At 35.3% G+C, this 27,898-nt stretch overlaps 1 protein-coding gene and 1 long non-coding RNA gene across 13 annotated transcripts in view; one reads left to right on the top strand and one right to left on the bottom strand.

Moving 5' to 3' along the window:
- The window catches only part of LOC120888244 (uncharacterized), a 160,472-nt gene that overhangs the window by 122,723 nt on the left and 9,851 nt on the right, over positions 1 to 27,898 (bottom strand). For all 12 annotated transcript variants that reach the window (XR_013432239.1, XR_013432238.1, XR_013432241.1 and 9 more), the window contains 4 exons: positions 24,462 to 24,602; positions 19,460 to 19,559; positions 17,642 to 17,756; positions 17,436 to 17,506 (listed from right to left, as the gene is read on the bottom strand). This is a non-coding gene — a long non-coding RNA (uncharacterized LOC120888244). The remainder of the gene's footprint in view (positions 1 to 17,435; positions 17,507 to 17,641; positions 17,757 to 19,459; positions 19,560 to 24,461; positions 24,603 to 27,898) is intronic.
- Positions 1 to 27,898, top strand: part of LOC101965612 (regucalcin-like) — a 237,350-nt gene that overhangs the window by 115,639 nt on the left and 93,813 nt on the right. The gene's annotated exons all lie outside the window — the stretch shown is intronic.

Raw genomic sequence — 27,898 nt, forward strand, 5'->3', positions numbered from 1 at the left:
ATCCCTATGTTTCAAACAAATATTTTCACTTTCTTAGTATTATATTTCTCGTACTCTTGATGTATAGAACTGCAAAGAAATCTTTTATTATTTGTAATTTTACATGGCAAAATAGGGAAATTTGTTCTGATGTTCAATGCTTTCAGGCTTATAAGAAAGTTTGAAAACTATAGAATAGGCAAGAAAATCTAATAAAAGTCAAAGACAATAAATATTTTATATAGTTGGGGATTTAACATCCTGATGTCAACATGGCAATGGTGGAAACCCTGTGCCAAGAACATCATCTAGATAAATCTTAACCCCCCCCCCCAAATTCTTTCAGCAAGTTTGGCATAAAAGAGTAAGTATAGACAATGAAGATAAATTCTCTGAATTCCAGCTTTGTTACTCTAACCATATTACTTTGGGTAAGATATTCAATCTTCCTATGACTTGATGTCCCTATCTGAGGGAGATTAATGTTTATACACCATAGGATTTCACTGAGTTAATATCTGTACACATTCTAAAGAATGTCTTCATGTACTATGTTAATAAGTAGACTTGGCATTCACAGACTCTTATGGTTCCCAAATTACCAGATAAGGTTCTTGTTGGCCTTTTGTAATATTAACAGTAATTGTATTATAATATCTCTATGTTTTGTACTGGAGTATAAATTAACACATTTTTTATGGTGACTCTTGTTGATAAATGTCTCATCAAAGCATCATTATTCTTTGATTTTTAATGAGGTCTTTGTTTTAAGCAGTGGCAAAAGAAAGCAAATAGAATTGAGACACCCAAGCAAATTAATTTTAATAAGTATTTTAAATCTATTAACTTTTTTGGCTTTTTTCACATATCATGATAATTAAATTTTCAACATAATTCCAAGAATAATATTAAATATTCTTCACAAAAGTAATTAGAAATAGAAGTTACTGTGTTGTCACATTATTGATTATATTTGGAATTTCATTTACTTTCAAGTAATGTAGCTAAATAAACCCCAGATGTAAATTGCCAATTTTTCATTTCTGTGAATACATCATTGTACAGATAGCTTGTATGGGATTTTCTACCTGAGAAAAATAAACTATAAATAAGTGGTTTTAAGGCATCATTTCACAGGAATTGAAGACTATATTCTGTGGAGTTTTGAATTTATATCCACAAGGTTTGATTTGTGAGTTGTTATTTCTTATACAGAACTTTGGAAGCACAGAATTGAAAGGCATTGAACTTGAATAAGATAGTGCACTGAGGAACAAACACAAGAACCAGCTAATGCCCCACATGTGTAAGGAATGAGAAGTTTCATTAGAGGGTTATGGGACTGTTTAGGCAATGATAAACAGGTTCAGCATTGGAAGGAAGGAAGGGAGGCATCTGCACTAGAGAACTCAAGTTCTGTCTTTGAAGTAAAACTCTTCAGTTATTAAATCATGTAGGTGATTGACCTTAGAAAACTGTAGAGTGCTAAGCATTATTAGTATTAACATAATAATTGCTTATGTTAATTTTCTATTTAACTTTATGGTATTTTTTTAATCCATATTGGTTTTCTCTCCTTCATGCTGACTATTTTCATATGCAATTTTTAAGCTGTTCACAGCCTTCAGAGATAATTTATCCATTTGACATAGTGAGAAAACAATATAGATCAATTGGATAAAGCATCAATACAGCATTGATGTCTATTTATCTGTCTATAAATTTGGCATGGTTCTGAATAATTAAAAATTTCATTTATGTTGATCAGTGTTTCCTATTTCCATTCATGTACTTAGCAGCACATTTTAAGTATATGATGGAAGATACGAAAATAGGGATATAAGTTTTGAAATTTAGAAATATTCTTTTAGTATGTTTAATATTGATATCTAATCACTAGGTATAAACTAAAATATTTATATGGTGGTAGAATGGTAATATTATTAATCCAGGTACTATGAGGACATGATTTTATAAATATATAATCCACCAAGTTCCTGTCATTTGAGCCATGATCATACTTCGAAGTTATAAACTTAATAAACCAGATGTTGTAGTGCTCACAATTTTATTGTTAGAAACATTATTGACCCAACTTCATCTAGGCAGGTCATTTGATAAAAATTGCAGAGTGCAAATAGACATGTCAGGTTCAAAAAAGCATTAGCTTAAAATGAGGTCAACATAGGTTGATTCTCTCAGTTCTGTGGGCAGCTGAGCCCTCTCCAGATTCCAAAGCCATGCTGGATGGATAGTAGAGGTCCTCAGGCTGCTAAAAAAGGAAAAGGTGCAGCAACAACAGGGCAATTTCCCCCATCAACAACTACTTGAAAGAGGGGTAGCTCCCGCTTATCCTAAGATTTATGAAGATTATGAATTAAAAAAAATTAAAAAAATTAAATTCTTAAACTTTCAGATATATGTCATGCCGTATTTTCTGTGTATACTATATTATGCTCTGTGTATCAGTCACAGATTATAATTGTTTTTACACAAATGCTTAATGTTTAAAAATGCATAGCACTGTATTTTCCTTTAACCATGTACATAAGTGAAAAAATTTTAATATCTCAAAAGCTAAAAAACCCTCACAACATACTTTGTGTGACTAATATCTTCTCTCAGTTGGTGGCTGTCTTTTAAATTTCTTGTTTGATGAGCACAGGTTCTTACTTTTAACAAATTTATCAATCTTATAGCTAGTTCTTTTTTATATATAAAATCTCAAGTTAGATTTTTCCTCTAATATTTTCTACAACACTTGGTTTTTCATAATTAAGACTTCAATTCCTCTGACATTACTTTCATAAGGTGAGAGATAGGATAGTCTTGTTTAATTTTTGTTGTTGCATTATAATCACACATACATGCAAACCACACAATTTAATCAGTTTGATTCCTCAGTACCGCTCCTCATCCCCTTTCTCTGTTGTACTGGTGTCTCTTCTATTTTTATCAGCATAACTACTTGTTCCAGACTCAATCTGTAAAAAGTTCCCTTTTCTACATTCAGCTGCAGGGCAATGTCTGTCATGTATTCATGTGTGTGTTCTCTCAGGCTTCAATTCTACTCTACCAGACAGTACAACTACCTCTTTGCAAACACGACAAACTCTAATCATTATAGATTCATAGGAACTCTGGACATTTGCAAGGTGATATCTTTGCAAGAAAAAAAAATAATCCCCTTACAGAAAAAAAGCACTTTCTTTGTTGTATTTTGCTTATTCTTTCCGAAGTCTGGACTCTATTTTTCATGGAGTCCTCTCTACTCTGCTACATAATGAAGGGCGGTAGAGCTAAGAGTTTGTATCTTTGATGGTCCTTTGGAAGATCAGAAGTGCCTTGAAACAGTTGCCTACAATTATTTTGCATCTGGACAGTCTCTTGGAATATCCAGTAAACAAAAATAATTTAAATAGGTGTTCACATTTCAAATAGTATATTGTCCAATATTATCTTTTAAGATAAAGCACATAAATAATTCATAAATAGTGATATTATAGATATTTCTACTTTAACAACTTACCATTTAGTCCACCTCATTTAAATCACTGTGAATTATCTTATAATGATACTCTCAGTCTCTTAAACTATCAGATGAACTCTTGTATCTACTATATCTTAGAATCAAAATTTTCTCAATCATACACCATTTTCCCCTGTAGTTTCACAACATCTTAACAATGGACATTGGAAAGTTGAGTTTTCTGATAACTAGAAAGAAACTACACGGTCTTTTATGGTACACCAGCATGTATATCCAAATGAAGGTTAAGGTTAACTTAATTTCTCACTTCAGTTGAAGATCAATTCTTCTACCCTTTTGTCATAACCCTATCAACTGCATAGAGAAGCTGCTTTATTCTTGAGTTATATTTGAATTTGCACAGGGAATTAAATTTTAGCTTTCAGAAACTGAAAGATTTTATAGGATAACAGGACCTTTTTGTCCATATTTAGGAACAAATACAAATTTAGGAATAAGTAGTGACTCTGGAGTACTAAAGGGGTTTTCATAAGGGGCCTTCAAAGAATAAAGGGGAGTCAGAGCAGGAAGGTGTGAGTGGATGGTGTTTCTGCTGCTGGCATATGGTGTACAAAAGGCATTGCTAAAATCATACAGGCAACAAAAAACAATATTGTATTTAAAGAACATTTAATACGTGGGTGTTAGCAATAGTCATTTACATTGATGTAGTTATTCTTGAGCAGTTGATTTTTTTCCATTTGAACATCAAACACTGTCCTTATCAAGTTATAAAATAACATACAGGAGCAATAAATTGTCTCTACTACATCCTCAGCTAGAATTTTTAATTATTTTGCTTAAATTTAATCCATTAAAGAAAGTCAATCAGATGGCAAAAAAACTTAATGGAATGTAAGGTAGTTGGCCCATCTAATTACATGAAAGGACAAATTTCATTTGTTCATTGGAGCTTGTATTTTGGACTTTGCTTCTAAGATCAATGAGCTGAGCACTAGTAACCTTGGAAATAGGGACGTTCATAAAGAATGAAAAGTTCTGAGTATGAATTTGCAAACTTGCCTCTCCCCAATTTGTAGGATCAGAGTTGATGTGATTTCAAGAATGCTACAGAGATTCTTCAGCCGATGACACAAAAATTCTTGATACTTCTATAATTCTGGGCTTTCCTTAAATTGTACATCAGTATATCTGACAACCTGCTCTCTTCCAAGAAGCACTTACCATGGAAAATTTCCTTGTGAATGTTCATTAAATTTTTGTTTTCACTCCTGCTCTTACTACTAAAATGTGCCCCGTTTCTTGTTGCTAGTGTCATAATTACTGAAAACTTAGAGATTTGCATATGGTGAAGAGGCCTTTGTTATTTTATCCAGAACAGAAAATGGATTTATTCGTTCTCAGACGCTAACATTATGGGTTATGCTGAAAACAGAAATTATCTTCTCAATGCATTGCCTAGCAGCAGCTGATCATTGAAAAGCTCCCCAAAGTCGACCACTTTGCTTCATCCCCAAACCCAAGCCATGATGAATACCTTACATTTGCATTACTCTTTTAAAAAGTTTTAACTACTATAACAAAATGCAATAGGGTAACTTATAATGAACAGAAATTAATTTCTCCCCATTTTGGAGGTTGAAAATTCTAAGATTAAATCACCAGAGCATTTGCTTTCTGTTGAGGGACAGCTTCCTAATTCATTGTGCTTTAATCAACTTGGTTGACACTGTGACCAAAATAGCTGATGAGAACAATGTAGAGGAGAAAAATTTTATTTTCATAGCTCTCAATCTATAGACTGCTGATTCCATCGCTCTAGATTCCAGGTGAGGAAGAATATCATGGTGAAAGCCTTGGTGGAAGAAAGCAGCTCAGAATATGGCAATGAGGAAGGTGGTGGGGGAGAGAGGTCAACAGTCAACAGGTCATGAGGGACAAAATATATACAAAGACATGGGTGACCTAGCTCTTCTGGTCACATACTACCTGCCTAGGATTACCACCAGTTAATCTATATCAGTGGATTAATGCACCTATTAGACTAGGGCTCTCACAACCTAATCATTTCACCTCTAAATTTTCTTGCACTGTTTCATACATGAGCTTTTGGGGGATACCATATGTATATAAACCACAACACAAAAGCCTCTTTTTTTCCTACATCCTCAAGACTTAAGGAGGTAAAGAGCTCTTCAGGGCCTTTATTATGGGTACAAATTCCATTGATGAGGACTCTATCCTCATGACCTAATCAACTCCAAATGTCCATATTTTAAAACAATCTCACTGGGTAAGTTTTTAAAATATGAATTTTTGAGTGGAATATAAATACTGACTCCCTAAAACTTATCAAAACTCTTTATTCATCTTGGAACCTCCCTATGTTACATATTCCTAGTAAAGTTTTCTTTTGGGGAATTTAGGAGGAATACTCAGGGTTTCTCCTTGTGCTGTTTGAGTTCAATAGCTGTTACAGTTGTTAATAGAAACTCAGAAGAGATTTTTGCATAGAAGTAATAAGTTTAGACACCAGGTAGTTCTATATTATTATTTAGTTGTGTTTCATAAGGTATAGAAACACATACCTACTATAGAAAACTTGCTTTCTATACCAGATCCTGGATAATTTCTTCACAAACAGGATTTCATTTCTCCCAAATAATAATTTTATCAGTTTCTAATAAATCCCTGTTTTATATCACAAAATATCTGAGAGAGATTAAGAACTAGCCTAAGGTACTAGAAAATGCCTACAGATTCCATAGGCTAATGGATTTCAGCCATCCTGGAATCAGAATTACCTTGAGATATCTAAAAGTACTAATAACTTTGTACAAACAAAATTTTAACTTACCCCTTTAGACAAATGAAATAAAAATCTCTGTCGGACCTCACCACTAATTTTTAGATACTATGGGTCATCCTATAGTTTCTGGGAAATGTTTAATATTTTATGTCATGCATTATTAACTTACAGAATTCAACTGCTTGAAGTAGTGTTTTTTGGTATCAGTAATAATATTAGGATGTTGGTATTTTTCAATGGAAGCATAGGATTTGGTAAGGATAGCTTAGAAAGAAGCATTTTTTTTCCTATAGAAGAATCTATTTCTTGTTTTGCATAGTAATATAAAAGAAAATATCGGGAAAGTGACCAATATTAATTCTAATTAATTTTTTTTCTATAAACTTAACAAATGTTTTCTCTTCATTTTCTACATAAGGTGTACTACAGTCTAATATGCTTTAAATGAATTCAAGAAAGCAGACTGGCTTACTTTTTGCAGGTTTATAAGTTAGAACACATCAATTGAAGCCAATTATTCCAGTACTTAAAATTTTGCTTATGCAACACCCCATCAACCCTAAGAAAAATGAGTAGAGTGTATAAAAAATTTTTAGATTATTAAATATTATGTTTTGAAATTTCTATTTTCAAATGTCTATTAGTGATAATTTTAATATTTAACAAATTCTTTAATATCTAAATTTTTATATACTTCAAAATTTAATTTATGTCTCTCCTATTTCTTATTTTCTGTCTTCCTCTAAGGAGCAATCACATAGTGACTGTTATCTGTATAATATTTCACCTTTCAAGTTTTTAATATCAGTCTAGGCTACTCCTATTTTGTATTATTTAATGCTAGTCTACTTTCATACATATTTTCCATATTCTAATTACTTTTGACAGTTGACTGTGCCTGTGTATGAGTGTGCCGCGCCAGTGGTTATATGCATATGCAAGGATTTCTGGCCAAAAGGGACTGTAGTTATAGTAACCTCCATGTGGGCTCATCATCCCACTCCATCATTCTGCTTTGGATTGTATCTGTGCGGACTAAGGCAATTTCATTTTCCTATGCTACATTTGCTTGAAATGTTTCATTTTGTTCCTCAGAGCAAGTTTTTCTGTCATTTCTTACAGACTGTGCAGTTTTTAGGTCATATCTTCCCCTAAGCCAATAAATTCCTTCTTATATCCTTTGTATTAGTCAGCTTTTTACAACTATACCTAAATAACTAAGGTAGATTAATTGACAAAGAAAAGTATTTATTTAGCTAATCGATTTTAAGGCAAGTCCAAAGAGTATGGCTTAGTTTCTGTCCCCATGCTTGGCTTCATCACATCAAAGATATATCTTTCTGGGTCCCCTGGTGTTTCTACCTCTCCTTAAAAAGCCATCAGTAATTCAATTGTGGGTTGAATTAGAGCAATACTCTAATAATCTAAGTGAATCTTCACCTAATGATCTAGTTGAATTTAATTACTTACTGAAGGCTCTACCTCTAAATTCCTTAGTCAAATTAAAGTTTTCTACCTCTTTATACCATTAACAAGACTTTAGTGATTAAAATGCTTCCTGAGTTCTGGAAAACAAACCATATTCAGGATTTTTTTTTTCATTTAGGCCCTGAAATCCATGTCTTCTTATAAAACATAGAATTATTCCATGCTCAATAAGTTTTAGAAGCTTAATTCATCTCAGCACTAATCCAAAAGGGCAGAGATTCTTATGTGAGACCATAGACTTTTAGCTAAAAGTCCTTCTAAATGCATACACAAGTTACAAACTTTGATGATCTATCTCCTTGATGTATATGTAGAAAATACCAATTAAGATTAAATAAAGGAATGAAAGGAAGATCAGTAGAGGAGGGGAGTGGGAGGGTATTGAAATCAAATTCCTTATGTGTATAATTCTGTCAAAAGGAACACAAATACTATGTATAAATGTAATGCTCTAATAGAAAAAAAAACAGTGGTAGGACAGGCTTTGGGTATACATTTCTATTTTAAAAGGAAGGAATGAGTAATTAGAAAAGAGTAATTGAGCCAAAATAAGACTGAAACCCAGCAGTCCTTAGAGGGTGGACAGTCTGGGACTGCTGGATTTGCTTGTTACAAGCCACTTGGCCACTCTTGGGGGCTTGTTCTGCATGCTGCCTGCAGCTTTCCTTGAGGGGTGTATTCCAGTGCTGTTTCAGTCTCCTCTCTGGGGTCTCCTCTGTAGTTTCTTTCTGACAGTTCCACAAGGCATTGTTGCCATCAGAGGCTCTATGCAAGAATCCCAGCACTGCACTGAACTGCACTTCTGCCTGCTCTTCCAAGGCTTCTTGTGAAGTCTCTATGAAATTTCCATGACCCCCTCATTTTACATTCTGTGTCCCTGCAAAACCAACCTCATATGTGTGACACAAAGGTGTGCTACCTACATGTGGTATATTTGAATTCACATAAACAGTGGCTGTAGCTCTTCAGTGCTTTGCTGACCAAATGCAGGGAAACAAATCCCCAAACAGTCCTGCATGAACATGCAGAGAGCACCTCAGTTTCTGTGAAACATTTCTGCTCTTTCAGGATTCTGAGCCTGTGATGTTAGTGGTAGCCACAAAGATTTCTGAAATTAGGCTTTCTCCCAATTGTCTTACTAATGAGCACATGTCATTTAGAAAGTGGTTTTTCCACTCTGCCCTTCTGTCATAAATGTGCTTTTTCTCACTCCTTCCCTAACCAGGCTGTGAATTCTCCATATTTTTCTTTTAAATTATACATTTCAGCTTTAGATTATCCCATTGGTTCCAAGTTCTATAGAATACAATTGAAAATAACCAGGAAGGAGCCTGAATGCTGCTTTGACTACATATTTTCTCCATTAGATATTATAGTCCATCACTTCTAGATTTGGCCCTCCATAAACTTCAGAGCATGAACACAGTTCAGCCACATTCACAGCAGAGGTGTGACAATTGTTGATTCCAATTTCCAGTAGAATAGTCTTCATTTGCATCTGAGTTCTCATCACCATGGTCCTTACTGTCTGTATTTCTATCAGCATTCTGGTCATAGCCATTTATCCCATCTTTCAGATATTTCAGATCTCTTCAGGTTTAAGGCTCTGAGAGGAGTCCCTCTTGGATGCATCACAACATGGCAGGCGCCATTTTGTGTATCTCTCAAATCTATATCTTATCACCTTCTCCTTATAAAACCACCAGGACTCCAGCAAAGGGGCTCCATCCTAATGAAGTAATCAAACCTAATCATTTTTCAAGGGCCCTACCAGTAAACACCATAGTCCAATTATTTTCTACCTTCTTTGATATCATTGACATAAGATTTTTGTGATTAAATTCCTTTATGAGTTCAGAGAGACAACCCATTTTCATACATAGCTCCCACGTATTCAATTCACATGAAAGAATTACTTAGACAACCTCTGTCATACAGTCTTCCAACAATACTTTTATTAAAAAGTGAAGAAGTTTTTAAATATTCTTCAGTTAGCATTTTGAAAAACAAAAACCATAAGTATGATAATAAATTCACCTGTATTTTAAGTTTAACATGGCTTCTATTTTAGTGTTTTATCATACATCTGTATGTAAGGTGTGTTTATGAAGACTTCTTTTTTAATACAAAAATAGTGTAAATTTAAACTTATATGCTTATGTATCTATATATGACCAAACACCCAATGAACATATTTTATACTTTTTTAACTTGAGCATTTGTAATCTAATGTCTCTCCAGGTCAATAATCTTCAAAAATAATTTGAAACTATTTTGCCGTATACTATCATAGTAATAAGGTATAAGATATTAATCAATAGATTATTATTTATAATTCAAACAATTTAAATTATAGAACACATTTTTATATAAATATTTAACCTGAATCTCAAGAATGATTGAAATTGGAATTACTAGATCAAAAGTATACAGTTTAATAAAAGTACACACATACTCCAAAATTTTGGCAAATTTTTCTTCAGAAAGTTTAGGAAGTGAAAATTCTTATATCAGTTTAATATTATTTTCATTTTCTTTAATGATGGTTAAATATGTATGCATATACACATATATTTATATGCATATATAAAATACAGAAAGTTGCTAGCTAAAAATGGCATCAAAATCTTGTTTTACTCAGTGGCTCAGGAGGCTGAAGCAGAATGATCATATGTTCAAAGCCAGGCTCAGCGACTTAGTAAGGCCCTAAGCAAATTAGGAAGATATATATATATATATATTATATAAATAAATATGTGTGTATATGTATATCTATTTATTTATATAAAATATTTATTTATTTATTTATATTTTATATATATATGGAAAAGTTATAGATAATGTCATATATATATGACATTGTCTACAATTTTTATTTCTTTTATTACAAATGAGTATGTTCAGTGATTCCAATGTTTTATTATTTATATTGCCAAATATAATAAACTTGTGAATTTCTCCTCTACTCTTAGCTTACAACCTTACAACCTTCTTCTCAATTGCAAAATTAGTTATTCCAAAGTTAGTTATCCATATCTTTTTCTTTGATTTCACTTCTTTTATTCTAATTTTCTCATCTAAATGTTGAGTCTTCCGGATGCAGTGATACACACCTGTAATCACAGCTGGTGGGGTGACCCCCCAAAAAAGTTGAATCCATCTTGGATTAATAATGGTATGTTATAAAGATCCAATTTAATTTTCAAATGAAGCAAATTTGTTCATTGAAAAAATCCTCTTCTTTGTATTGAATTGCAATTCTCTTTATTTATTTATGTATTTATTCATGTATTTATTTAAAATATTTTTTAGTTTTATTTGGACAAAATACCTTTGTTTTATGTATTTTTATGTGGTGCTGAGGTCTGAACCCAGTGCCTCATATGTGCTAGGCGAGCATACTACCACTGACCACAACCCCAGCCGCTGCAATTCTTTTTTTACTGTGTTCATGAACATGTGTACACACTTGGACATGCACATTTGTATCCACATCTACAGTAATATCTTCTCTAAGATTATTTGTTTGTTGTCCATTTTTTAGGTTTTTAAAATGAGTTGTTTAATTAAATGATCTAATTCAGAAGCCCTCAAGATTTATTATCGATTTTCTCTATTTCAAATGAATTGTAAAAGCATTACTTTCAGTAAAAAGACTCAGTGAAAAACAATAAACTCTAAACATGTTGATCTCATAAAAGTTGAGAGTAGAACAATGGTTAGCAAGGTTTAGAAGGGGTAGGGAAGTTGTCAATGGGAATAATTTTTTAGTTAGAAGGAATAATTTCTGGAGTTTTATTGTAAAGTAGAGTGACTTAGCAATAATGTATAAAGAATTGAAGAGAGAATTCTGAAGGTTCTAACTTTAAGAAATGATAAATATTTAAGAAGGATTTGTTGATTACCCTGAATCTGTAATTATACAATGTATACAAATGTTTAAACATTATATTATATCAATCAGAAATAAAATAAAACCTAAAAAGTCTCAATTGTTATTTTCTCCAATCTTGCACAACTCTTATAAATTAATTCTCAAATAATTGACATTTATGCAATAATTAGTTTTCCCATGTAGGAATAAGACTCTGAGGAATTATGTAATCATCTAAGGAACTTAATAATTGCAAGAGTATTGCATCTATGGGACACAGAGAAAATAAATATTACTTATGTCCTGAATTTAAAGTGAAAACGATGGAATAATTTATTGAGCATCTCTGACATGCACCTTAAATAATTAGCCAGTTTTTCCTCTCTGTGGACTAGGGCTATCTCAGTGGAAAAGTGAGTTTGTAAAGCTTCAGGACAGATCTATGTATTGATAAAACCATTTTTTTTTGAAAAAATCAAATGTAATATAGATAGAACACATTCGTTCTATTTGTCTTAATTTTGTAATGCACACTATACTCTCCCTCTCATTTTCTAATATTGATCACTTTAGTTAAACAAGAATTCATTTTATATCATGGAAGTTATTGAATCATTTTGCTGAGGTAAATTTTAGTTTATTCAAGTTTTGAATGTTTGCTTGAGAACTGAAGGGAAAGGCATTGAATAGAAGGTTTAAAGTACTTAGCTAGGAACATTGGTTGGGCAGTGATGTCAAGCAGAGCTCATTTTTCCTGCCTGAGTGCTTCTGGAAAGTCCACAAGGAGGTACCTTCTTTGGTTTTCATGCTAACTGTCTGAGTTCAGGGCTGCTACAATTTCAGTTCTCAGGGTTCATGTGGCTTTCTAAAACTTATATTGGCAGTAATTTTAGATTTAGTGATGAAAAAAAGTCAATGAGTGTAGGAACCAGGGAATAGGATGCATTTTCCTTCTGAAAGGGATCTTCATGTGATAAGTGTAAGGTTATGTGTGAAACACTATATTGATATAGGCAGGAAGGTTGATAAGGGCATGCTAACTCAGGTTGTTGAACAGAATAAAATTGAAAAGTAGTGTTATAATGTAATCATCAGTTATTTTTAAAAAAATATTTTTAGTTATAGATGTGCACAATACCTTTCTTTTATTTATTTATTTTAATGTGGTGCTGAGAATTAAAACCTTATCACTGAATACCCAAGCCATACCAGTTATTTCTTGCAATGGTTGTTTTTGAGCTAATTAAATGAATGAGGTACATTCTAAGTGCTAGGTATTTAGCAGTTAACAGGGAAGTTTTTTCATACATGTGATGGTGTAAGTAGTTCTTACAGTTGCCTGATTTATAGAAGATGTTAAAATAAATGTCATTATAAAAAAGAGAAAAATAAATGTAAGATCAAAGAAATTTTATCACAGAATATATGTATGTGTATTGACATTTGTATTTGACTTTTTGCAAATAATAATTAATTACAGTTAATGTAAAGTGCTTGCCATTTTTTTCTGATCTTCATGCAATAAGTAATCACCATGTTTATACTAGCAACATGTCATAAAATATCTATAGGTTAGAATAAGCTTTTTCCCCCTATTCCCCTCACAACCTCTTATATGTACTTTTGCATAACAATGAGGGTCTCCTTCCATTTCAATGCAATTTTCCTTTTCTCTCCCTTTCCCTCCCACCTCATGTCTCTGTTTAATGTAAATCTTTTCCTCCTGCTCTTCCTCCCTGCTCTGTTCTTAGTTGTTCTCATTATATCAAAGAATACATTTGGCATTTGTTTTTTTAGGGATTGGCTAGCTTCACTTAGCATAATCTGCTCTAATGCCATCTATTTCCCTGCAAATTCCATGATTTTGTCATTTTTTAATGCTGCATAATACTCCATTGTGTATAAATGCCACACTTTTTAATCCATTCATTTATTGAAGGGCATCTGGGTTGGTTCCACAGTCTAAGGAGTGAGGAGATTTCAGAAATATGAATATGCTCCTCTTTGGGCCTATGTTGAATTCTGGCTCTTACCCCCAGCCAACTGTCAGGCACAGATCTATGTAAACATCAGTTCCTCATGGGTGGGCCTGAGATCTTTCAATTCCAGTCTTTAAAGCTAAAGTTTCTTGACAGACGATATTTTAGGAAGATATCTCCTGAGACTTACTCACAGTGCAATCAGGCATGTTTCAATTTGTATAGGCAAATCTCTGCATTTGCTCTATTGTTTCTTATAAGAGAGAGAGTGTGCTCCAAATTAATAGACACATTAAGATTTGCTTTTATCAAAGGTTTATCCATCACTTGTTTAAACATGATATTTATGCATTATTATTTTTGTGGGATAATAAATTCAACATAAAGTATTCATTTCCATTTTAAAATTACAACCTTGGTTTCAGACTTGATAAGGGTATGTAAAATCTTCTCAAAAAAATATTTTATATAGAAGAAATCATGTAATACCTTGAATTTCAAACAAGTTTCACATTTGACTGAACCATCATATGAAATAGAAAATATCTGAAAAGTCCAAAGTACAAAAACTACATGATAAAGGGTCCAGAATATGTAGGGATCTAAAACTTTTTTTTTTGTATGAAATACACTTAATGGTCTCTCCAATTTTACAAATTTATTGCTAGCTTATATAACAAGAACTATTGAATTACATTTACCTTTGCAGATGCAGAAAACACACAACAAAAGTCAGACAGATATTAAAATATTCCAGCCTTCCCATGAGATGATATTATTTCCATAAACTTTATAAAGCAAAATTAAATTCTTCTCTAATTATAGCTAAGTATATTCACAAATCTTTAAAGATAAATAATGATTTAAGAAATTTTTAAGAACTTAAGAAAACACTTAAGAAAAGGTCCTGAGTTATTGTAAAAAAAAATATTTTAATGCTGTTTTGCTTTAGGCTTTACATAATAAATTTGCAAGAGAAAAATAAAAGATTTTTCATATTGATATGATATGTACTTAAGGGTATGCAGCTTAATATGTGTTTCTTTGTAGTGACATATTTCTAATAGTAAAAAAAATTAAGAATTTAAATACTTAAGTGATTCTGTTTTTGTATGTCTTAGGAAAGAAATAAATGTGATGAGCTTATAAGGGGTATTATCTCTGAAGATCAAGTTCATATCCATGAAGAAAGAAATTACAACTAAAAAATATGAACTACTTTGTATAATGTCCAAGTTACATATTCAAGTTTCATTTAAAACTTTTTTTTCCTTTCTCTTTTTCTGAGAGAGCAAGTGATCCAGTATTTGCCTCTTAGGAAAATTGAATTACTAACCAGTAATTACAGTTCTCTAAATGTAATATTCTCAGTGGATTTGTATCAACTGTCCTGAGGCATTTTGGCATATGAGTTCCAGTAATGTAACATTGTGTGGATTTTTTCACATTAGGTATCTGTAGGCCCACATAGCCACAGACTAGTGATGGTCTCCTTCCTTCTAAAACTTAGACCCTAAAAAGTAAAGGCATTGAGATTAAATGATGCCTCCCTGTTATTATATAACAAGTGATAATGTTAACTGTAATGTTTAAAAAATTATTTTTTTTCTGATAACATGATACTTTATATAAATGTCCATGTTGCCAATGTTTACAACATTATTGATAATAGTTCATGGTATTCCAGTAAATATGTAAGTATTTGGTGTGAACATACTTTATATACAAACAGAGATATGAAAAATTGTGCTCTGTAGGTGTAATAAGAATTGTAATGCATCCTACTGTTATGTATTTGCAAAATAAAATCAAGTAAATATTTTTTAAAAGAATATTGTGTACCACAGATTATTAGTCAAAGAAAAGATCAAAATTTAAAATCTGAAGTATGAACTGAATGGAATATTTAGTACTTTTACCGTATCATAAATTCACCTTCAGCCAGATAATCATGCTTCCATAAAAATACTTTTTAAAGTTACCTAATGATTAGCTTTATAATAAAAAGCACTGTTAAAGCACTTTGATTAATCAATCAATGTTTTTATCCTTTCTTTTCAAGTAAAGAACTATCACCCTCTGTTTAACAAAAGATCAGAGATATCACTTATTATTAGTTTCCAGTACATAGTTTGTAATATGAATACAAATGACAATTAAAGACATATAATGCACATAATTATAACATTGTTATATTTAGTACTAAATAAGAGAAATAGTAAAACAACAATAAGAATCAAAGAAAGTGGGAATAGAAAGTAAACAGATACAAGTTAAAATGCCCTTTCAACATCCCTCAAGTGAAGCTTTACTGGATGTGTTCTGTTTGCATAGTCTCTCCTATCTATGCAATCCTGAAGAAAACTGTATGTTCACTTAAAAAGTTTTCACTTGATGTGTTTTATTGCCACTTAAAATGTTCCTCTTCCAGTTAAAAGCACCCTAATTTCAGATACTTATTTTCACATCTTCCATGACATATAGATCTCAATTATTTAAAGAAGAAAATCTAATATAGCAGGTTATATCCTTCCAAGGCTTGCTATATTTCTACTCATTCAAATTATTTTATCACCTCTTATGAAATTAAAAAAAAATGCTTAAGCCTGGTCAGTAAATTAGAACTATTATAAAATATTTCACCACCATCTCTCTCAATACAGCAGCTCCTTACCACCTAAGTTCCCTATTCATTATCTCAAATATTGGCTATGCCAATTTCCTCTCCTTTATTTGTGCATTGTTTCCCCATCATGTGCTCTGCTTTTATGGTGCTCACATTTTCTTATCATAAAAAAAGATGATATGAAAATGTTAATTAAAACAAATCAACAAATACATCATATTTATATTCAACATTTTCCTTTTTAGAACATTTAGTAGTAGCGCTATTGTTTTTTACTCAGGACCATTAATAAAACTGATGGGTGAAAACAATTTAGAAAAAAAAAATGAAATGTAGTTATGACTGAGATCTAACATAATTTTAAGTGAGTATAATAAATAATCATGTTGTTCTAGAACTTATTTCAATTATTTTCAATCTTTGAGTTTGGTATTCTCACTGCATACCCGGCCAAAATATCTGTGATCCACTTCTATGTTCTCTAATTTCATTAACTTGACTATTTAATTAGAGTTACTGAATCTTATTTTAAATAAATGTTAGAATTAAAGTAATAGAAGAGAAATATTGCAATTAAAACATACCAATAATGCTACAGGAGCATAAAGGAATTTGAACTCCTGTGCCACTATGTAAGACATGAAAAGAGGATTAAAGTTCTCTGGACTTGGGACAGACAATGAGATTCAACCAGGGTAATAGTGAGGTAGTACAAGGGAGAGTGAACAACAGAAGAAGAGAAAAATGAGAAGATGATTTTTGCTGAGATGACAGTCAAAATAGTATTCTACTGCCTGGTGGATATATGTGGGTAGTACATGTTTGCATCACTAGTGTGTATTTTTGTGCAGGAGCACATGTAGGATAACTGTACACAGCAGATTAGGATGACAGGAAGTGCCATGTTATAACAACTGATGGGATGTCCAAATATGATTGCCTATCAAGTCATTTTCTGAAAATTTTAAAAGTACATAGTCCACGCTTATCTATATAACATTCATCAGATATTCATTGTATTAGACTCAATTATATCTTGTAACTCAATACATCTTGCTAATATATTTGGTCACGTCACATGTATTACAAAGTCCCTTTGTAAGATAACTTTTCATAGGACACTCAGAAATACACAAAGATGGCTTTTGACCCACAAATCACAAAACAGGAACAACAATACTTAGACCTACTTGTGGAGCAGAGTATTCTTACTACGATGGTCTTCTGCATGTGGACAAGACTTCTTTGTATATTCCTGCAGCTAGGAGGGAAATAAAAACCCTTCAGATTGTTTAAGTAAATACCAAGCTGTTACACATTAGTTCAAGTAACTATATGAGATAAATATTGATTGAGACATGTAATAAATCTATGAAGATGACTTCTCCATGCTTACTTTGAAGAGAAATTCCCCAGTAGGGCAAGGATGTCATTTCCTTGATGGCAGAAGCGGTTTTAAGACTTGTCAAGGAGGAAGCATGTCTCGCTTAGGCACCTCTGTTCTTCTCCAGCTGAGGAATGCAAGCCAGGGTGCACTATTATTGTTAGACTACAAAGAAGAGACCACTCCAGTGGCTCATGTGAACACTGTCACAGCTGCTCCTCTTCCCTTTGAAATTGTTCAGGGTGATGCATGAAGAAGGGGCTGCTTTTATCAGCCTCCCACTCAGGGTATGTTCAGCCAACTGAGGAAAATACCTGTGATACACTGCTGACAGAAAACAAAACACGGCCCACACTGCCGACTGCTGCCAATTAAGGCCTGCAGCTGTGATGGGGAGCAACCGCTGACTCCACAGTCTTGCCACAAGGACCTGTGCTTCACTTATCAGTGATCACAGATCTCTATTGTCCTTGAGCAAGGGGAGCCCCTAAAAACCACTGGATCACCAATTCTGATATGCATACATGGATGGATGGATGGATAGACAGACAGATAGGCAGAGAGAAAGATAGGATGAATGAATATATGTATATATTCCTTTCCAAAAGCACATCTTTGCTCCCATTAGATTGAATCTAATGATTAGCAGAGGGAAAAAAGTTTGAACTGCCAACTCCATATAACCTCATTGGAATAGCATCACTCAATTCCAGACTCCTACTCTCTCTCCCCCGAGCTACCAGGGTTTCCCACCTGCCTCTATGGCCCCTCCATGGAGTTTCTACTGTGACACTCACCCTTCCCCAGGGACTCCAGTCATGCGTGGCTTTTCCCGGTAATCCTTACAAGACAGCTGCCCCAGCCTCCTGTACCTTCTGCACACCCCTTCTCTCATGTACCTGGATTCTCCTTGGTCTTCAAGGTTGAGTCACTTTCTATGGTCAAATCTTTAATAATTGCTGTCATGGCATTAATGAGTCTTCTTCCATTGCACTTACTAATGTGTCAATAAGAAATGATCAACTCTAATTTTCTATGTTAGCAATTCTATCACTGTTTATCATATCAATGAGCACAGGGTATTGAAGTTATGTGTCTCCCATCCCAAATTGCCAAAAAATCATGACTTTAGGACCTACTGTGAGTACCATGCCAAGCTCTGGGTGTGTGCTGAGGGCCAAAACTGCCTCAGTCCTGACCCACCCTTGTAAAATTTTTGTGGTACTTGGGATGGAACCCAGGGCTTTGCACATGCTAGGAGAGTGCTCTCCACTGAGCTCTAACCTTGATCTCATGACCTTCCTACATTTGCTCCCCAGGTAGCCCGAGTTACAGATGTGCTCTTTTGATGCTTATAGTTTAAAGAAAAAATGACATTAAGTAAGTTTCAAGTTACAAATCTAGTAGGTGTGGGATGAGGTCAGGGGAACAGGGTGTGGAGGTTGAGACTGGTGAGGTAAAAGCCAGGAGGGGGGTGAGGAGGAAGAACAAGAGTCAAGGGTCGGAGTCCACAGGAAGGGAAAAAAAAAACCTAGTTAAGGCAACAGCACCTGCATGGGCTTGGAGAAATACCCTTGAGCAAAGTGTGGAAGAAAGGACTGTGGAAAAGAGTAAATGCTGGGCTTTGTGAGCTTTTCAATGAAGTGTGGACCTGACCCCGAGGGTTCTAGAGAGCCAATGCTGTACACTGGCAGGTTCCCAGCGCTCAAAACTGTCTTCACAAATCATTGACACCATAGATCTGCATCATGAATGAAAGGCACTGAGTAGAGAAGATGCTACTTTAATATTTTAAAGCATTAGGTAAGTGCCAGGCACGGGGATACACACCTATGATCCCAGTGGCTCAGAAGGGTGAGGCAGGAGGATCGTGAGTTCAGAGCCAGCCTCAGGAACAGCCAAGTGCTTCTCAACTTGGTGAGACCTCTGTCTAAAAAATACAACATAGGGCAGGGGGTGTGGCTTGGTGGTCCAGTGCCCCTGAGTTCAATCCCAGGTACCCAAATAATAAAAAAAGCCTTTGATGAAAACTTTAGTAAACTCAGAATTCCCATGTACAGGTCCCTCTCATTTTTTCAAAGTCATCTATTTGGGAAAACTTAGACCAAGTAACACAAGATCCACATTTCTATACAATTATATTTTATAATCTATAAAAAGAAAACTCCTCCAAAGTACACATTCATGAATAATGAATAATTAAGAAAGTCTAGAACAGATTTTTACATGTTGATATGTGTTTGTGTGATACATATAATATTCCATTTGAAATAATGCAACAGTGTAGGTTATTAAACTCAGACAAAAATATCAATCAACATATTTAACTACAGCACTATGTTAATGGGTCTGACTTAATATATATATTATTAAATATCTTTTAATGGAGCTTATGAATTTGTATATATCTTATTAAATATCTTATTAAGAAGCTCATTACTTTGAATATATCTTATTAAGTATCTTTCATTTCTCAGTTTCATTAATATTTAGCCTTATATTCTTAATATTTTCTTTCATTCAATTTCAAGTGCTTGAGTTAGATGTTCCTGCCTTGAGTCTGAGTGCTGACAAGCCCATAGGTGCCTTGCGACTCCAGACAGAGGCAAACGAAAGCACAGAGGGAGATTCTGAAAGGAAATACATTCATTGCTCTTTTTTTCTTGATATGATGAATTTACTTATTGCCTTTTAAAAAGAGGCTAATTAGATTTTTAAAAGCTGCTGGAAATAAATTATAAGGAATATACTAATAGATGATACATATTCAAATGGACAGGACAATAATCTACTCGGAGTTCAAACTGTCACTGTGGAACTGCAGGTTTCCACACACACTCTGGGTCACTTCCTCAGGTATGGGGAATTAGAAAGATATTCCTCCTGGCTTCACAGCAAAGCAAGCTAGACAAGTCACAAGTTCAAGACTTTTTTGAATCTATCAGAGCGCTGAGGTCACAGGGCCACCATGAAGCCCAAAATCCAGGAAGAAAAACATAACTGCAGAGAAGCCAGCACTTGTCCTTGGGGAAGAGACCACAGAAATCAGGGGAGATACAGACTGGAGGAGGAAGAGAAGAGTGGAGTCCCGGGGGCCTCAGATAAAAGGGAGGCAGAGGGTTTGCATCCTCCATCTGACCTTCTCCACTGACCCCGTAAGCTTCATCTATGTCTTCATTGGTTAAACAGCAACAGTCCTGGCTGGGAAGCACTGGAAATGAGTTTCTAACCTCAGACTCTTCCCCACCCACACCCCATGGAAAAGCCTTAGGGGGAAGGGGGAAGAAAACACTACTGCCCCAGGGAACCATCAAATAGGGGGCAGCCCACAGCAATGGAGTGGGCAGGACTGCCAAGACCACGAACCCCCAAGAGCAAACAGTACAATGTTGGCTTACTGGCTTACTCTCCAACACCCCACTGAGGGGAGATTTGAGGAAAGAAGTGTTTCAGAGCAGCTAGGAGACAGAGAAGAAGTAAAACCACCTGGAAATCCACCCCATGCCAAGCACAAGGTATCACCAGCGGGGGCAGCCGGCAACCATACCAACCCTCAAATTGCCTACTTCCCCCTTCATCCCCACTCTGAAGGCTCCACAGGAAAATATGAGGGGCTCACCTGCAGGTACAAGAACGACTTACTTCTACCTCAATTGTTTCCATAACACATTTTGCTTTCAACAATAATCATAAAAATCTAAAATGATAAAAATTATTGCAAAAGAGGACGAAAGTTTACGAATGTATACTACTCATTTTTGAGGTGTACGATAAATCTAGTGTGATCAAGACAGCCTGGTATTTGCTATAGACACACACAGAGACTATAGAAACAGGTCAGCATTAACACAGGAAGCTAATGTTATATGAAGCTGCAAAGGTAGTCAATTGAATAAGGAGAAGTTTTTTTCCACAAATGATAACAACTAAATGTCCAGATGCAAAAAAAAAAAAAAAAAAAAAAAAAAAAAGATGAACCTGGATCCATATCTCACCCTTCATACAAAAATAAACTCAAAATGGATCAAAGCCTTCAGTGTTGAACTATAAAGCATCTAGGAAAATTATTTTGTGATTCTGAGTTAGGTAAACAGTTTTTAGACCCTACCCCAAAAGTAGGATCCATAAAAGAAAAATAAATTGAAAACTTTTATCTGTATCAAAATTAACTTTCAGACACTGATAGAATAAAAAATTAAACAAAAGACTGACAGAATATATTTCAGATTGAAGACTTATATTCAGAATACATGAAGAACCCTCAAACAATAATAAAAAACTACTTTTTTTAAATAGGAAGAAGACGGAAACAGACACTTCAGAAAAGATACAGGGGTGTCATAAAACGCTCAATGCTACACAAATTAAGGACAGTGTCACTCCCCTGAGTTCTGACGAGGGTGACTCCTTGCTACACAGTAAGCTGAAGGTTTGGTTTTTCAGAGGCAGATTAGGTTTACTTTATACTTGATATCCAGAACAGTGCTCATTCATTCCACTGTTACATCTTTAAACATAAAAATGTTCAACATTATTAATTAATTAGGGAAATTCAAATCAAAACTACCAGGAGACACCATAGACAATCTGAACGGAATGAATCCTGAAAACAGCAAGGGTCTGGGCCACTACAGAGAATGCACACAGCCACCTCCACCTGCACAATCACTTGTGAGGTTGGAGCTTCCTAACATGCACCTCTCAGGGCTCAGCAATGCCCCTTCCTGGTATTACTAACTGAAACTTGCAGTCACACACACTCACACATACAAATGTACATAAGTGTTAATAGTAGCTTTATTTATAATCCTCCAAACTGGGAACAACCCAGATTTTCTTCTGCTGGTGAATGGGTAAACAAACTAAGTATCCATACAAAAGAAGGCCACTCTGTCATTAAAGGAAAAAACTCAATACCTCATACATCCTGGATAAATATTAAAATGCATTCTGTAAATGAAAGGACCCACATTCAGAAGACTGCATGTAAGACTGCATGTATACAACAGTTAGACAAACAAAATTATAAGGACAGGTCAGTGGTTCCAAAGGTTGGCATGAGGGCAGGGTTCTACAAAAAAGAAGCAAATGGGAATGTGGGGGTGACAGCTGCTCTCTATCATCACTGGGGAGGATTCATGACTGTGTATCTGTCAAACTTACAGAAGTGTATTCCACAGAGAGTCAATTTCACTGAATGCAAATAAAACTGATAAATTACTACTGTTAATCTGTCTCTGGAAAAACAAAACCTGCAGCTCACTGCAGAGCAGCAAGAAGTCAGCCAAGTCAGAACTCAGGGCCTGATGCTATCCTTAATTTGTATACCACTGAGCAATTCATTTAGAAAAGATACTTGTTAATGGGATGTCTTCTTCCCAATTGGTACCTGGAGGTTCCAATGCTCTTAGACAAGCTCATTTTCATGGAAGGTGCCATCTGCTCCTAGTAGCACACTGAGTCAAAACCCTGTGTCTCTGTCTTCTAGGACAGGACCAGCCATCGGCTCTTGGTGAGCGCACTCATGTCCTTGGAGAGCTCCTGGCTCTGGGCAAACAGCCCTTCACATGTAGGACCTGCCCAGCTGTCTGCTCCCTGCTACAGTGTTCACCCCTCTTCTCCACTCCCTAGAGCTCAGCCCAGGTGTCACTTACCAAGCAGGTCTTTGCAACACACTGCTCTAAAGCTACCAGGTAAGGATCTCAACATCTGTACTTCTAGAACAGCCCTCAAGGTCCATCACGACTGTAATTAACTAAGGAACCAAGGAACTGGGGAAGAAGGAGCCACCTACATATCACTCACCAATACATTTTTAGCAGTTAGCAAAGGACCCTACAAAAAGTGAGGTTCGATAAATACTTACTGACTGAATGAATGAACAAGTAGGTTTATTTTAGTGTTGATATCCAGAACAGAGCTCATTCGTTCCAGTGTCACATCTTTAAAAGTAAATTCAACAGTTCATTGCTGGCTCACACTCAGCTCCAAGGGAGCTGTTTTAGTTTCTGGCTGGGCCAGGGGGTACTCAGGCACTTGTCAAACATTGCTCTGGGCATGTCAGTGAGGGTGGTTCTGAATCGGTGAACCAGTGAGCAGACTGCTCCCCTCCTGGGGGAGGAGTTGAAGGCCTGCCTAGAAGAGAGAGCTGATGTGGCCACCTGACGCCTGAGATGGGATACCAGCCTTTCCTGTCTTCAGACTCAAAAAACTCAGTCCTTCTTGGGTTTAGAGAATGCCAACTTTCAGACTAACACGTCAACTACCAGCTCTGTGGATTCTCAGGCCTCTGAATTCAGATTGGAACTATCTGTTGGTTTTCCAGGTCTGTAGCCTGCTAATGACAGAAGCTGGAATTTCTAACCCTCCATAACTGTCAGCTAATTCCTTATAATAAATCTATTTGTTAGTGGTTTCTCAGGAGAACTCTGATATAGAACCTCCTATAAAATTTTCCCTTACATTAGTTACTTTCTTAAATTCCTGACATACTTGGACTTTTTTAGGCACACTCTGTATCTTATACTCACAACGCATCCATTTTGCTTCCTACCATCTTTGCAGTGCTGCCCCTACTTCACTGTGTCCAAGGACTGAATATGGCCCACTGTGTACTTTTTGGTTTGAGTTCTAGGAAGAAACAAACTAAACTACTCTCCAGGGACCTGCTAAACCTACACAAAAACAAACAAAACAAAAAATGTATCATCATTAGAAAAAGGGTACTTTTCAAAGGTGGCAAAACCTAGTGTGGTAACTTCAGAGGAATAGTGGGGACTCAATATTTTCTTTAGACTTCAGAGGTGCTCTAAAGAAACAATCCTGTACCAACCTGGTATTCCAATTCCGAGTGCAAGGGTCACACAGTTCCTTAGCTGTCAAGCTCCTGGTGAGTATGTCAGCTTGTCACCATAAGAATCTCAAAGGAAAAGCTCCCTCCACACACCACCTCACCGCCACTGGTTCTGGACCACTGTAATATGGAGGGAAGTGCACCTTCTGAGAAAAGTGTGTTTTTTTTTTTAATATTAATAATAGTTCTATTTCATGCCAGCAAGAGCATTTCCCCAAACCATGTATTTCCAACTAAAAAGTTAAAAATAATAGATATTGATAACTAAAACTTGAACAAAATGTGGCTCAGTACAGCCCTGGCCTACCATGTGAGGCCCTGGGTTTGTCCCCTAACAACACAAAGTAAATGATTTAAAAATTCTGAAAAAGTTGGACAATACAAAAAAAACTAAAAATATTTGCAGCTATTTGAAATAAACAGCATTACTTCTTTAAACACTTGTTCAATTGAAGGTCACAGTTTACTTCAACTAACCACCATAGGCTCCCAACACTTCCCCAATCCTCAAATGCTGTTAGGTCCACTATTTTTGTTCAAATAATAGGACCAGCTAACTCTTTCAACTGGAGGCAAAGTTATATTTCATTAAATTCATTGATCTTTGAGAGAGAGTGTGAAAGGAACAAAGAAATAAGGATAGAAAAAAATCACTGAAGACCCACACCCTAAGCAAATGTGTGTCTCCAGCATGTTTTCTGAGATAAACTCTTCAATCCTGTTTGTTATTAAATAGCACCAACATGCACTGACTCAACACAAGGCATTTCTTTGTTATGGACTTGGGAGAACACAGTGTAGGAATGTGAGGAGAAGCAAACAGACAGGACTCAGACAGGAGGACAAGCCGGGTGGAAAGGAGCAGAGAAAGGTTCTGGGACTCACACTCTGAGCAAAAAGGCAACTGTCCCACTGCACTGCACTTGGGACTCAGAACTCCTCAAGTTTTCTGCACATGCACACACACGCACTGTGCTTTCTAGTGATTCTAAAAGTGAGAATACTTAAATCTTTAACTCCCTTAATGCTAAAATTCCAGTTATTTCCCTGGCCTATGAGCAAAGCAATATTGATGCAATAATCATGGAATGTTACTGAAACACAGTTTTTAGGAGCGATTTCTCATTCTGCTCTAAATATACAAAGATTTTGATTTATCATGCAATTGTTTACCCCTTCCTAAGTCTCCTAAATAGTGCAGTAAGAAGGAAAAATAGTTTTTATCTGAAAAACTGTGTGCATCTGGTGAAATAAAATGGGGGCAGAAGAGAAAATTTTGAATACAATAATAGCAAACTAAAATTACTGATCTATTTAAAAGCAGTATATTATTTCAAGCTGATCTACTTCCAAAAGTGGATAAAGAACCAAAATTCTCAAGTAATAAACACAGGGAATCATATGCGAACCCTAAAAAGTATGTCTAAGGAGTGATATAACTGGCAGCTGTTTTTAATCAGTGACTTTCACCTTTGATGAGATGGTTACAGTGATGTAAGGTATTTGTCTCATAAATCAAATATATTTGGTGTATGTGCTAATCTATTTTCTCCTTCAAACACACCTAAAGCATGAACATAAACAACCATCTAGCTATGGTCCAAATGTCTGCATTTCTCCCAAGATTAACAGATTTAATCCTAGCCTCCAACGTGTCAGGGGTGGCCTCTAGGCAGTGAGTGGGTAGAGGGGCAGAGCCCTCAGGAATGGGATATTAGTGCCCTTTTAAAGGAGATCTCAGAAGCTGGCTCATCCTTTTGCTACCTTGCGAGGACAGAGCAAGAACGTGTCAGCAATTATCTTCTGTGATTTATCAGAATGTGTCTTCAATACACAAAGACTGTTGTTGCAGGTTTCATCTTGCTGCTGCATGATACATGCTTGCTACTGCAAAGTCACCAAGGTGCACCCACCCAAAGTACCCTCAGATAAGACACTGTTTAAAGTATCTATACTTTTTTCTACATTTATCATCAATTACCTTGATTTTAAGAAGTTTTAAAAATCAGATTACACTTAGGCTATGTTTTAGATAAATGTCCCATAAAGGCCCATGTGATAAAGGTCAGGTCCCCAACTTGTTGTTACTTGGAAGTAACAGAACCTTAAAAGTTGGGACCTACTTGGAGGTCTTCAGGTCATGAAGGGGGCCTTTGAAGGAGACAGTGGGACCCTTGCCCCTTCCTCATCCTCTTTTACCACCAGGCCATGAGGAGAGTCCTTATACTTTGCCACTAGTCCCACCTGAGGCCTAAAGGCAATGGGTTCACCTCATCAGGGACTAAATCCTCTAAAACTGTGAACTAAAGTAAATCTTTTCAAAGTTGATTAGCTCAGACATTTGTTATAGTGACAGTTGACTGACACCAAATAGCACTAGCAGATTATCTATTTTGAATATTGGAGCTGAAATGTCATTATCATCTGGTTAAATTTAACAGTATAAATCTAGGGGCTGTGCAGGTACTCAGTGGAAGAGTACTTGCCCAGAGCATGAGGTCCGCGTGCTCTAAAGAGCAGTTCTGAGCACTGAGTACCTTCTGAAATCATTGACCATCTCTTCATTAACAAATTGTTAAATTCTCTAAAAAAACCCAGACTTTAAAAATTAAGTTCCTATAGAAGATGAGAGTAAAGCAAAAAAATTAAAGTACTAGTAATTTTCAATCAATATATCATGTATTCTCTTGGAAAACAAACTTAGATCTATCTTCTTTTCTTAGAAACAAAGTTATCCCAATCATTATCTAAAGCATGTGGAAAAAGAAGAAGAAAAAGAAGTATCATTAGTACTTTCAACCAGTTTGGGATGGAATATTACCTATTAGTTTAAAAAGAAAACCAAAAGAACCTAGTAAATGTACTTGAAAATTAAAATAAGAAAAAGTTTGCCCAAAATGTGGGATAATATGTGTCCCTGAATTTTTGCCTAGTGACTACAATAGTTTCACATTTTTTAAGAGAGAGAGAGAGAGAGAGAGAGAGAGAGAGAGAATTTTAATATTTATTTTTTAGTTATCGGTAGACACAACGTCTTTGTTTGTATGTATGTGGTGCTGAGGATCGAACCCGGGCTGCGCATGCCAGGCAAACGCGCTACCGCTTGAGCCACCTCCCCAGCCCAACTTTCACATTTTTATCAACTGTCTAGTCCTTGCTAAAACATAGCCCAGAGATATGGAACATGAAAACAAAAGAAAGATATGACCAAAGAAAAGAAGAGTCAGAAACAGAAAAGCCACATCCTTTGAGCCTTGCTTGCCCCAGAGCATGAGGTGGCACCTGGGTGCTTGCTGGTGGGAGTAAAGAAACTAGGAGTCCCCCACCTCCAGACTAGGACTCACTGTCTGAAACCAAAGCTGGGACAGGGGCTGGGCCAATACAACAATAAAAGAAAGATGAAATTAAAAACGTGG

Source organism: Ictidomys tridecemlineatus (assembly GCF_052094955.1).
Source record: "Ictidomys tridecemlineatus isolate mIctTri1 chromosome 1 unlocalized genomic scaffold, mIctTri1.hap1 SUPER_1_unloc_4, whole genome shotgun sequence".
In the NCBI taxonomy this organism is placed as follows: Eukaryota; Metazoa; Chordata; class Mammalia; order Rodentia; family Sciuridae; genus Ictidomys; species Ictidomys tridecemlineatus.